This window comes from Mycteria americana, chromosome 11, assembly GCF_035582795.1.
Source record: "Mycteria americana isolate JAX WOST 10 ecotype Jacksonville Zoo and Gardens chromosome 11, USCA_MyAme_1.0, whole genome shotgun sequence".
Classification (NCBI taxonomy): domain Eukaryota; kingdom Metazoa; phylum Chordata; class Aves; order Ciconiiformes; family Ciconiidae; genus Mycteria; species Mycteria americana.
Genome location: NC_134375.1, coordinates 25,516,389 through 25,530,779, shown reverse-complemented (window position 1 = coordinate 25,530,779; position 14,391 = coordinate 25,516,389). Strand labels below are relative to the sequence as shown.

The following is a 14,391-nucleotide window of genomic DNA, read 5'->3' as shown; positions in this document are numbered from 1 at the left end:
ATTCATTTTGCCGTTATTGTAAATAGAAAAATACATTGCTTGACATAAAGCTAACAGAAATGAAAGGAATAAAAACAGGAGCTAGAAAAATACATGTAGAAATAAGGGCAGGTGCACATCTTGTTTTATCTTGATGTATTTTAGATGCTTTTTGTCCACTCTTAAACATGTTAAAATTGAGATCACTCACTATCATTCTACACTGAAGACAAAGATCTTTTCTAAGCTTTTACTTAGTGTTTTTGTTTTCTTATATTTTATATTTAATAAGAATTTCTATTCATGGTCTTAGCTCACCCTGGACTCAAACTTAAGAACGAAATATAAATTTCCTGTGCATTCTGAATGGTTGATTTACTAGGCCAGTTCTTGTAAGAATTGGAAGGATTTTTCTTGAACAACTTCCTGTAAAAGGGTTTTGAAATGTTCTCAGTGTATGAAGAAAGATCGTAAAGCACAGTAAATGTTTCTTAAACTGCTGCTCACCAATTGTGCTACAAAACAGAACTCATACTTCATTAATTCCTTTTGTGCTTTTAAGACAAATCACAGTAGTTAAGCAAAACCCACTGTTAAATGTTGGGAACTCCTGTATTTATGGGCTCAAAAGGACTCTTTTTCTCTTTGCCCTAGTAGGCACTTGAACACGAGGACTTGCAGAAACAGGGATGACATTTGCTGCAGTAAAAAGTCAAATAATTAAACTTCTGTAATTCTTGCAACAGTTTGGAAATAGCCATGGGAATTTTTTTCATTAATTTAAGCAAGGTACTAAATAGCCTGACATTAAAATTATGCAGCTGATAAACATTAAATACGTAATTTTCATGGATTTAAATGTCAGCATATACTTAACTATTCTATTGGATCAGGACCAATGTGCTCAGTAGCTTTGGATTCAAGCTCTGATGGAGTATTTCCCTTTGATGAAGTTTCTCTACAAGGGAAAAGCTCGAAGCCTATAATTCCTGAAAGAATCTTAATTGTCTTGCAGCAAGTAAAGTATGATGTACCATCTGCCAGCTTCTTTATAACGTGCATGGTACCAGACTATAACCCTCTTCAGTACTGGTATGTAGCAGTTGTAACTAGCAGACCTCTGACCATGATACATGAATAGAACCTGGAATATCAGTGTTCATTGCTTATGGGACCATTTCACAAGTGGAGTAAGGATATGGTAACCTTTTCCATATGACTCCAATGAACAAGAATGAGCCAGATACCTATACTTGCTGCTGATGTTCTTCATTTCAATGGCAGATAAGTTTTACAAGGCAGTACATAGTTTGCTGCTTTTCTTCTTTCTTTGTTCTCTCTGGATTTCTGGGTCGTCCCTACTGCTTTAACTGCTACAGCAGCGGGCACCAAAAGTCTACGACAACGTCCTAGAGATCACACGACATGCTGTTATCCTTGCCCCCTCCCCTCCTATTTTTAACCTGTAAGCAGGTTTTAAACACCACGTGTGTTTTTAAAATACATTTTTCTCCACAGAATGTTTTAAATGAAGTGACAGGGTAAGTCAGGTATATAGATAGACTTCTCATCCCTCAAGTTTAGCTAGCTGTGCTATTTTCAGACATGATGAATCCTTGGGAAACTTAGCTAGTATAAAGGATAATGATGTTTCTGTTCAGAATTTGTAAAATAGGCCACTGAGAGGTCTTTTTTCTTTAAAAAAAAAAACAAACCAAAACTCTTTCAGAGGGCATTTTATTAATGAGAATTACAATACTGGAAAATCTGGTATAGATTAGCAAAGAACAGTAACAGTGTATCCAAATGGAACTGGTTGGATAATTAAATTCCTTTAATAGGTACTGAAATTTAAACCTCTTGATCCCTCTGACGTAAGCATAACTCTTAAAAGTCATGGAACTTGATTCTAAAAGTGTAATGTGGGAGAAAAATATTGGGATGATGATTAAGGATTTCGGATACCCTGGGAGAAAATTTATACAGGAGTAAAACAATAGGCATTTAAATAAAGAAAAAAAAAAGGCAAAAAACCCAAACCCCAAACCTGTACCTATGAAATATAGAAAGAAGCTGTAATAAAACCCTGTTCATATAGGTGTGCAGTTTATACCAGCAGTAATGAAGCAACTAGACTGGGATAACCTAATGGCAAGTAAAGGACACTAAAGATTGAAATCTTGAAGGAACGTCATGTTCTCAGTATTCTTACACTCTTTTTTACCTGTTCATTATCATCTTGTCTGTTTTGACTATATGTTCTTCTGTATGTCTGGTTTGGTTTCCTATTTTCATGCTGAGAATCACAAAAGGGCCTCATTCTATGGTTTCTTTTCTCATTAATAGAATATGTTTTTTTCAATATTGATTACAATTTATGAAGTATCTGCAGTGTATAATATTTGCCTTTTCTTGACTTAGTAAAAAGGGAAGTTGTTTACTGAGATTTAATACGACTGTTAGGAGGATCATACCAAATGTCTGACATGCTGTCTGCTGAGTAAGAAGGAAAATATTTTAGTGAGATCGGCATAAATGATGAAGTCCTGACAGTCATAATACTGAGCTATGCCTAGTTTTTGTTTGTACTAACCAAAGTTATCTGCAAGCTTTTAACTGTGGTTTCTGTTTTACTGTCCCCTAAGATGCTGAAGGATGAGCTTTCTGGGTCAAGCATGTGCATTAGTTGAGAGGATAACAAATTTATAACAACAGTTGGAATGCCTGTGGGCAAGTATAAAGAAAAAATACTCTACAGAAGTGGATTATTAGCTCTAAAGTTCAGGCAACATTTAAATGTTGATCTCATCTTTTTCTCTTCAGTGTTTATATCCGACTTCTGCTTCATCACCACTGAGTGATACTAAAGTATACAGGTAATACATATTACTATTTAATACAATTCCTTTTTATCCAAAGGCACTTCTATTTTAATAGTGTTTAATTTAGGGCATGGTCTCAAAAGTTCCCAACCTAGGTGAGCTTCCTCTGTCCATATAGCTATAGCTGTCTTGGTCAAAAAGGGTGTATTTTGATCGTCCTTATTTGCTTTCAATCCCTTCTGCAGTATGTTATTTTGGAGCATAATGGCAGGGCTGACCTTGGTTACGCACGTTTTGGCTGAGACTTTTTATACTTTTCCCTTTTCAAAATGAAAGTACGTTGCTCAGTGTCCATTTTCTCTCCATCTCTGTGTTCCAGCACAGTTAGAATAGATGAGTTCAAAGAACAGCACTACTGGCTTCTCTGTTTCTTAAAGTACTCATTGAGAGAAGCAGGCTAACTGCTTTTAGAAGTTGAAGTTATGCAGCATGTGCCCAGTTCAGTGAACTAATCATTTCCATACCTCTGTTTTTTAGTGTCAGTAAGATCTTAAATAGGTTTCCATTAGTTACTGCTGCAAGCTTCCTTTCTATAAGCTCTTTAGAAAGAAGAAAGAGCCGAGAGCCCTCTCTGTAGTTTGTAGTTCATGACGATCTGGAGATGTCATGTTCCAAACGTAGGCACTTAAGGGAGCATTTGTATTTCATGCAACTGAAAGGAGCTGTAGCGAAGGCTTTTCCATGGAAAAGCTTTGTCTACTCTACTGTATGCCATCAGCTGGTCATACTTCTACATATTGTTGCTTCCTTAGCTTTGGAGTTAAGGCATACCTATTTCAGAAGAACAGTTCTGCAGACTTTCTTAAATTGAAAATGTGAAAACCGTTTTGAGAAAGAAGTAGACCCCCATTCATCTGAAGGAGTCGCATAATGCTTGATTCTCTGCAATACTTGGTCTGGATGGAACCTGGCTGAAGTCAGCCATGCACAACAGCATTGCAGTTGCATCACAGCACAGTGCAGATTTAGACTACAGGAGTCAAAAAATGATCTCCAATCCTCTTCATTGTAGTGTCACAGTACTTTTGCCAAGGCATGTCTTGCAGCTTTAAATATTCCTAATTAAGACTTTGGGCCTGGTTCTTGTCCTAAAATCTTTGGGAAATCTTTCATTGAACTCGGAGATAAGATGAAGTATAATTTGTACTTTCATCAACATACCATTTGAAGTGCAAGTGTGAGTATGGTACAGCCTTTCTGTTTTTCCAAATAAGGATAGTATGAAACCGTGACCAAAATCGACCACTCAAAGATTCAAAACATTTTGGATCTTTTTGGACAGATGATGGCACCTGTCAGACCTAAGTTTCTAGAGTTCTTGTGAGGCTAATGACGTAAAAAAAAAAATCACTTCTGAAAGAGAGTAGCTGTTTGATTTTTGGTGCTGTTCATATAGTATCTTTAAGATTGATTATTAGGGTAAATTAAGATGAAAAAATAATTGTGGTGGACAAAAATAAGTCTTTTAATCAATATGCTGCTTCTCCACTGAAGGTAAGAGACAACAAAACAGAAGACTCAAGTAGGCAATGTTAGCCTTTAGAAGAAGGAAAACGTTTATGAGTGGACTTGCTTTATTTTTACCAGTGTTGTGAGCAAAGGTGTAAATCTGTAAATTTGAACTTAAAGTCATAATGTTCTGAAAAAAAGTATGTGTTGTGTTGTCTCTTTTTTCAGACTTTTAGGATTCAGACTTTCAAGCTCTTCTCTGGAACCACAAATAAGAAACCACCCTCTTTTGTTTGTGGTCACTGTCTGTTAGAGTTAGTATACACCCACCATGTGATTTTAGAAAGTACACTATTTGGGAGATTAAAGAAAATGCTACAGGCTATTTTTGCTATTTGCAGTTGTAGACTAAAAATTGATGAGGATATGCTTTGAAAAGATTCTTATTTTCTAACTTTTTATAAAGCAGTAGGTCCAGTGTTTTTGGAAGAGTGACCTTTGCTTCTGGATAAAAGGTTTCCCATTCTGTCTTACAGTTTTAAAGATCAAATCCTGCCATATTTTTCTCACCCAAGATGGCTTCATGCAAGTTGGCATGCCTGTTTCCGGATTGCCCCCTAATCTGTAACATATGATTGTAAGAATACTTAACTATTACTGCTTTCATTCATAAAATTCAAATCACTTTTCATAGAATGTGAAGTATCCTTCCTCCCATTTCACAAACGGGGAAACGGAGCACAGAAAAGTAAGGTGATTTGGTCACGGTTGCACAACAGGGAAACAGCAGAGCAAGGAACAGACCCTAAGCCTTCTACCTCCAGTTCAGTGCTTTAGCCCCTGGACCACCCTGTCTTCGTAGGTAGATGTTCTCTGATGGAAGTTTCACAGAAATCCAGATGTCGTGGGATAATGTCCTTACATATGAAGATCGTAAAACAAGACTAATGTTGTCATTTAATAAAAGAGATTATTTTATAGATATAAGATCAGTTAACACATTTTAAGCAACGGCAATGCTGATGTTTCCTGTTTTTCAGAGATTAAGATGGGCTGAACGATGGAGGGTTTCCCATGGTAAAAGTACTGCTGTAAATGTTTCTTCTGGTAATGTAATTAGGAAGTATTGGCTCCAGTTAATGTAACTTAAACAAAACATGTTGTCCTCGGCAAACTTGTTAAACAGGCATAGCCTTGTCTAAAAAGAAAACGGGCATATAGTGATTCCATGGAAATTTGGTTAAAATGCTGATTTGTGGATATTATCATAATCAGTACCACAATCTAATCTGATTGAATTAAATGAAAAAGAGTCTTAGTTATGAAGTCAGCACGGTACAAAAGTATCTCTACACATGCAGAAGTCATGGTCTTCCATCCTTATAGATGCTTTCTAACTGCACGTAAAGGCAGGGAATAAAGCAGGGAAACTTGTGGGAGGGGAAAAAGGGGAAGGAAAAAGCAGGGAAACAAAAATCAAGATCAGAATTTAAAATAAATCTGTTTAAATATACTTTATTGAAGTTGGTTATAGCTTACTGCATGTGTGTGTTTGATTTCCTTTTTTTAATGAAAGGGAGAAGGGCTTTTCCCTTAGGGTAGGGCGTATCAGCTCTGTACTCTGAAAGAATGGAGAAGATAATCTTTGCTTCCCTTGTAGACATGCTGAGAAGATTTATTAATTCAGAAAAGGATTCTGGCATCCTTGGTTGTAAAATAGCAGTAAAATGCAGAGTTGATTGAATTGACACTACTAGAAAATTAAATATGTTTTATAAAATGTATTGTAGCAACAGTTCCAAGAGAACCTTTGTCATTTAGAAATGTCTACATTTTGGAAAGTGGTATTTCAAAGTTACTTTGATACCTAGGAATACAGTAGAGACTTCAGAATAACGACCTAATGTTTACCAATTGCAGTGTGAAATAAGTGCTTCTGGAAATCCCATCAGTATCAGTCTACCTTTGGTGTGTGCCTTAACAGCTATAAAGATCTGGCCTTTGGAAGGCTAACTTTCTTTGAAAGTCAATAACAGGTTTGTCTTTATACGACAACATAATTTCTGAAAATTCTTGCCGAAAGTCCTTTTTTGAGTGGAGATTTGAGGACTTTCTGCATTCTCCAGAGCTGCATTCTGGAAGGTGCTAAGTATTCTTATCATATGCTGGGCATCCCTGAACTCTCTCAGACTTCAGTGAGGTGCTCAACACCTTTCAGGCAGAAGCCCCAGCTGAATTTGCACCTATCTTGCAACTTAGTAGAAATCGAAGCTGTTTAATATGTTAAATCCTTAGTTGAAGGGAATATCAAAGACAGCTACCTTTCAGCAAACCTTCCTGATTTATTTCAAAGCTATTCCATTAGAGGATTACAGCTGGTATCCATGATATTGATTTTCCTCAAAAATTATTAATTTATACTTCTAAAATGTGCTTTACTGCTGTATTGACAGCTAAATCCTACTAATAATTAGGCTATAAATTGTAATATACTACTTGTTGAAGCATCTGGATAATGGTTTATGTGATGTAAGTGTAGTACATTTGTACTTCTGTTGTGGAAGTCATGCCAGCACTTACACTATTTCCAGAAGTTAATAACTCGCCCAGAGAAGTTCACTTACGATCATATCTTGGCACACAGATCTCAGGCAATGATGGCATTTTATTAGGAAATTTTAAAAATCTGTCAATGCCTTTTAATTTTATCAGTCTCAATGTTTTTAAAAAGCCTTCTTTCTTCATTGTTTTCTTGGAGTATCCATTCAAAACATTTATTAATTATTTATTTGGCCATAAATTAGTCAATAGATTGTATTTCGTGGCATTAAGGAGGTCATTTCAACTTTGTCTAATGAGCAAATAAGCTCTTGGCTAATTTTCAGCAATATGAAGACCTCTCTCAATTCATGAACATTCCCAAGATCAGACCTAAGCAAACATTTCTGCTGAAGAGTATGTAGGCTTATGTAGCAATTCTGAAGATGCTAACTTGTTATTTTTCCTGAAATGCAGTAAGTAGAGAAGTAAAATAGAAAGCTGTCATTCTACCCCTCAATGCCTGACCTGTTGGATGCACGTTAGCTATTTTCCAGTTCACACACTTGAACTTCTTCGGGATAGATAAAGCAAAAGAGAAATTATTTTCCCCAATATAGTTTATTCCTAGGAGGTATAATTAACATTTCTTGACAGGGTTTCAAAATGGTGGCAACAAAATGTTCTCATGAAATAAAGTCAAGTAAATGTGAAAATGTTCAGATTATGGCCAATGATAATCCATGGTTTTAGAAACTGAATAAACTTTCAAGTGAGGTGTTTGTATGTAATATACTGAACACATCTTGAAAGATGGTATTTCTTTTCTTTTACACATACAAAGTAGGAGAATATGAAAAAGAAGTAAACTTACATTTCAGTATACTGGAAAACCTTTCAGTGTTATTAATCTAAGGTTACTTTCTGTTCCTGACATGGTTTAAATCTCTACTCTAATGCTAGTTTATAGCTCAAATACTAGCTCCTCTTTTTGTTGAGCAAATAGGCAGGTGTGTTCTTTTCTACACAGAGATTCAATAAAGATGCATTTTTGATCAAAAAATGAAAAAACAGGTAAACAAAGCTGCTTTTGCAGCTAATACCGTTCATGGAAAAGTATAATGTCTGTATCTTTTGCTATTACTGTCTTAAAATTGTTCACTACAAGACACAAGTCAGGAGGGTTTCAAATCCACCAGCGCTATTTTCTTTGTATTTGCAACTACAGAATACTATGGAACTACTCAAGTCTATTTCAAACACATAAAAATGTGTGCACTGAGTCTTTTGGGCACGTACATTTTTTGTACCTTTCTAAAACTATAGATTAACACCATGTGGTTAAACAGCAAAAACATGGTTAAATAAAGCAGTGATCTTAGAAAAATAAAAATATGAAAACTATTCTGGAACATTACAGTAAATATTTGACTTATAAAACATCCAATCGGTATGGTGTTGAAAGGCTGGAGAGTTGCGTTCATGATGAGGTATTCCTGATGTATTATTCGACTTCAAATAACATTACTCATTTTTAGTAATTCAAAGTAATTTGCTAATCACAGTATAGCACAAACAGTTTGTAGAGAATGTCACTGTAATTATAACTCAGTCAATAAGAGATCCAAGACTTATTTCCAAGTGATGTGATTTGATGAAATGTTGGTGTTTTCTCACTCGGGGTCCTAAGTCTGGTTTGACTCATGAGATTTCAAGTATTCACAGATCTTGCATGCATGCAAGTACCCACGGTGATAACTGGGTAGAGCAAGCAGTTGGTAGTCGGTGTGTTCTGGAGGCGGGAAGAGTTGAATGCTGTAAGTCTCTCCCCTCTGTGCTAAGATTGGTAGCAGCAGAATCTCCATGTCTTGGCTTCTAGGTCAACAGAAGGCATTGGACTGACATGGGAGAAACTGGACAGAGACCTCATGAGTTCCTTTTGCACTGGATGGCATAACATTTATCTTTAACGCCTCATCCAAACTATTCTGTGCCTGGCAATAGGACAACTTGCAGCCGTTCTGCTAGGATAGGATTTCAGTTTGGAGGGATAAACCTCTTTGGAAATAAGAGCAATAGACGCTTTGCCTATTTCTGAAATCAGCCTTTCTCACAATGCTGAGATACGTAGATACGGACTTTTTTGGTAACATATCTACTACTACGATTAGGTAGTAGCCAGGATCAAGTCTGAAAAAAAGAAAATACTAGAAAGGTTTGAACGTGTTGTATTTTAGTTACAAGTGGAAGCAGAAAGCCTGGCATCTCCTAAGAGAATCTTATCGCAGTCTCCAAGAGTTCAGATAAGTATCCTAATTTCTGGATGTTCGTCTGAACTTTGCGCCTCTTAGGGTTCATTAATTGCAAACTTGAAACCACAGCCTTTTGGCGGAGATGTGAAAGGTATACTGGCTAAGCTACTCTAAACTAGGACCTCAGCTGTAAGAAGTAAAGCTTTTTTTGAGAACTTGACAAGTCATGGATCCTCCCTTAAGATTTATAAATGAGCTTGCAAATATATACTGTTCTTATTTTTCGTTTCAGTCATGGGATGTACTTGAATATTGCCAAAAAATGAACAAGAAAACCCTATAAAACTAAAAAGTGGTTAGGGAGTTATTAAAATACCATCACTGCTTCATTATTTTAGTGTTACTGTGGTCAGATTTCAGTCTTCACATGCTTCCTGTACCGCCAGAATTCAGAAATATTTGTCAGACCAGTGGCCATGCAGGGGGATGTTGGAAGAAAGCGGAAGGCTCATAGGAACTCCTTATAAAAATTCTGCCACCAGCAGTTTTCTTTATGATGGCACTTGCATTCTCTCCGCATGCTACTGAAGCATTGCTGAGGGTAATAATACTACCCGACCCACTTTTTTGTTCTTTCGGTCTTTTGGTCTTTGTAATGGAATGAACCAGGTGTCAGTAGGTGTCAGGTATTTTCTAAAAGTCACAGGGAAGATAATCCAGACACCAGACGGGGCTTAACCGTGCTCCACCTCACCCCCTTCAAACTGTGCAAACCACTATGTTATACTATCAATGTACTCCTTGTATTTCTCAGGAACAAGGTATATATCTTTCCAGCAAAGTGCACTTAGTGTAATTCTGCATGCCAAGTGGTTACCTCCCTCCAGGCTTAAGGGAGGGGGGGAGTTTCTTGGGTTTTTGTGTGGTTTTGGTTTTCTTTGGTCTTGCTTTTTTTTTTTTTTTTTTTTTTTTTAAATTACAAATGGATTCCCAAGTAGCTCCCTTGAGCTATGCTCCTGGTACACAAAGTTTATCACGGGGTAAATGAGTAGATTTCTGTGGGAGCCCTTTGTCTGAGTGTTGGCAGCACATCAGCTACGATCTTGTAAAGTTTGAAATACAGCATAACTGCCTGCATGATAATTTACAGATAACCTGTTTCCCTCCAAGCTCCTCAGTGAAGCCTCCTGAAAAGGCAATGGACTTTCAGTCAACAGCATCTATATTTTTTTATGTTTTCACTCAATTTATATCCTTTTTGTGTTTCCTCTTGCTCCTGCTGCTACTTCATTAGTCCTCCAGAAGGAAGATATGTGTCAGGGAGTCAAAGGGAGCCCGGTTTGTGATGATGTTCACAGACTGCCCTCCGCAGTTCAGTTTGTCGGGGGTTGGCTGCAAACCAAGCCCTTCAGCTTTCCCTGGTGGTTTGAGTTTGGATGAACTTCGGCCTCCCAGCAATCATCATCCTGCTCCCCTTTCAGCTTGGCCTCACATCAAGTTCCCAATATCTCCTCCCTTTCTGCTTGAGCTTGGCCTCCAGGAAATACCAGTTGCCATTGCCTTCCCCGTATCTTGGGAGTTCCCATCCAGACTACTGCTTCCACCACTAATCCTAAAAATCCTCTGGAAGAAAATAGCAGGTTTGAGGTCCATGAGTAAAGAGGCAGAACTTCAACTTTCCCTTGTCCATTTAAGAGGAATGCACTCATTTACATGTTGCATCCCGCTAGCTCTGACGAAGGAGGTATTCTTTGCGTTGCTAAAATCCGATGCCATATTACGACATATGAAAACTGTATCCCATAGCAAACTGATAATTATATAGGACTTACAAATCTATGTGTACGTCATTCCACTTATTTGATGATAGAAAGATAAAGGTAAGATACCAGTAATAAAACCGGATTTTTTCCTGAATATTGTTTAGAACCCAAAACTATGTGATAATTTGCACTTTGAGATTTTTTATATTTTACATTGTATCTAGGTTAATAAAAGACTCGTTTTTGGAAAAACCAATCTGTAAATGTTAATGAGGCACTGTAGCTCAAATTTAGGTGGAAAAGGTAGGCGCACATTTACATGGATTTCAAATTGATTTAATATTAAAGTAATTGTAAAATATTAAAATAATTTAAGGGTTCCTAAATATGCAGTAGACGCTTTGTGGAGTTAGGCAAGAAGGTTTCATGTCAGAGAAGCTACAAGAAAAGTTATAAAGAACATTAGAAATCTTCACTGAGTTAAATAATGAAATATATATATTAAAAAAACCCAACAACACATTGCAGAGGACAGTTTGTGAATAATAGTAGTACCTTATCCAAATGCATAAGTGGTATTTTGGTTTTGCTGCGGTAGGAACTGTGCTTTATTATAAGAAAAACAGAAGAAAGTGCACAACTACTCAGTAGTTTGGCCCCGCTTTTTGTCAATTTTTCTCTTTTATCACAGGCTACTCATAACAGTTCATTATGAAGATGGCTGGTGTCACCACCAAGTATTGAGGTTGCGCAACACTTCCAATGATAAGCTCATGTTTTCAGTATATTAAAAAGTGGCCAGACTTAAACTGTTAGGCTGAAATTTTTTGTGGTGGGTGTCTGAATCAGGTTCAGACATTCCGGATAATAAAACTAATATTTTTTCATGGTAAAAGGAAAATCTGGGGATCTTCTGTTTGAAGAGAGGAACTGAAGAAAATGGGCTGGGGTGAGAAGAGGAAGGTATGGGTAGAATGGAAAAGATCACTGAGATCAAGAAGGAAACTGAATGAAGTGTGAAGTTTGGAAGGGTGAAACTGCATTTTACTGTACAAGTAAACTGAAACTGGGATTAGAAGCGGTCTGGGAAGTGCACATTTGATGAATGCTCATTCATATTTTTTATATATCCTGCATGTGATGAAAGAATGACTATCACTGGGAATACAGCTATGGTGGATGATACAGGAGCATAACTATACTGCTGTAAGAGAGTGCCTGTTGGAATACCTCTAATTTATTAGCTAAGATGTCTTGGAATTGAGGGGAAAAAAATCTATACGTTTTCGTTTTAACTACAGTACATAACACATGTTTTATAAGCATTTTTAAGGGTATCATCTTTGGTGGTGGGAGTCTTCCATTACTCTGTACTAGAGGTACTTTTTGGCAGTTATGGTGTTTATTTCTCAATATTATGCATTGGGGTGTAATAATCAGCGTCTCATTCTTTGGCTGAGCTAAAAACTGAAGACAGAGAGATTTTGAACTGAAACAGATTTAGAGCATAAACAAAAGAAGTGCAATCAACTTTTTTTAAGTAGTTAAAGGTGTTCTGGAATATTTCACATTTAGTTATTAGATATTTTAAAAGACAGTAATAAGAGGTAATATGAGTACGCAGAAAGAAGGGAATCTTAAGGAGTCTAAACTTAACACACAAAGGCGACATAGATTAAAAAACTAATCCTGCTACAAATCTGTCTCCAAGATTTCTTATTTTGAAGCCAAGTTAAACCTCATTTAAGATAATTCCATCAGAAATAGGAGGCCCAAATGTCCTCAAAATGTTGAGCGTCTTTTATGTATGAAAAAGAATCTTAGTCTATACTGTATTCTGTGGGAAAAGGGAATGGAGACCTTAGGATATTTTTCTAACCTTGCTGATCTAGTGCTTTTATATAGTGTAACGTTCTATAGATATTTCACAGAATGGAAATCCTTTTAGCTTTTACTACTTTTTCCTTAATTATGTATTTGTAATCCCTCTGCCAGGTTTATAGAGAGATTCAGCTCCTCTCTTGCCTGGAATAAATCAGTCTAATCTATTTTCCTCTCTTATTTTAAGTAGGAGATGATTCTTTTTACTTAGAGCCTAAGAGCTCTTGTAATTCTGTGCACAGAAGTAATTTGTTGAGGAAGGCTTTCCTTATCTTTCTGTCCGTTTGCTTAACCATGGAGATCTTGAAATGAACACAACCAATCCCGATCTATTCTGAGTAGTTATTTGTTTTTCTTTATGTTTGCCTTGATACTAAGCAGCCCTGAGCTCTGTAGCAGTTAAGCACTTCCCAATACTTCTATCCTCAAAGCATCCCACTAAAAGAGTGAAATATTACCCTCAGCCACGGAATCAATGCATAAGGAAATTACTTATTTAAGAATAATTATCACTGAGCCAAGAATCTAACTTTTCAGTTTTCAACCATCTGTAATTTCATAAGGTATGCACTACAGAATAGCAGCCACTTTATTAAACAAAGGAAAGAAATCTCAGGCAGTTAATAACTGTTTTCCATAGGCAGCATTAAAGGTATTTGTTGGAATCACTGAAGTAAATTGCTAATATGATTGAAACAAAAAATTGGGTTTGCAATATTCATTTGAAATGACACATTTTGTGTTACATGGAGAAAGAGCCTTAATACCCCTCGGTCAGCTCACATTAGTCGGTCTCCTGTATACCTCTAGCTCCAGCCCACCCTCCCCAGTGACATTCCAAAGGAAAGGCAGCAGTGAAGACAAAACCTTTTCTCCTCATCTTTACTCATTTTTTTCCTGGCTGAAGAAAAAACATTTGTATCCCTTGGCCATTTTGATCGACCCAAGCCTACAAATGTTGAAGAATACTTTATAATATACTTTAAAATGTATATTCCATGTAAACATCAGTTGTAGTTTTTGTTGCTTGTGTTTTGTTTTTTAATTAAAAATGTGGGTGTTATCTGGATACCTTGCTGAACAATATTTAGAAAAATTTCAGTGCAATTACACTGTTTTTCTCTAACCTCTGTGGTAGCTGTTACACCCAGGAGGCTAAACAAGGAATTGGTGACATGGGAGATATAATTCTGAAGCTTCCCTTTTTCCCTGCATGGAGCCAGTTTGTAAAACATAGATTTAAATATAAAGTAGCTTGGAGCACAGATATTTCATTCTGAAGTTCTGAAATGCTGAAGGACTAGGGATTGCTCAGAAGAATGTATTGGCTCTAAAACCTTTTGAAGTACGTTTGAATAGTTCTTCAGGCATTAAATGACCTGACCAAAAAATATCCTGTGCTAGTTGCAATGTTCCCAAAAAGCTCAGGGAAAAAAAGCCTGCAAAAATGCTTTAGTATCACCTCAGGGGTTGAAAAGAAAATTATTTTCCCATAGGCTAACACTGTTAATTCCTTTGAATGTAGAGGCATTCAAATAATTATTAGCTGAATTGTAGGAACAGTCATAATTGTAATTTATTATGTATTACATGTGATACAGAATATTTAGAAGTTACTCGTTCAGTGGCAGGGAAATTCCTATGTGG

The 14,391-nt window shown here is 36.5% G+C and overlaps 1 protein-coding gene across 1 annotated transcript in view; it reads left to right on the top strand.

Annotated features, from left to right (window-relative positions):
• CACNA2D3 (calcium voltage-gated channel auxiliary subunit alpha2delta 3) overlaps positions 1-14,391 on the top strand; it is a 485,172-nt gene that overhangs the window by 418,188 nt on the left and 52,593 nt on the right. The window lies entirely within an intron of this gene.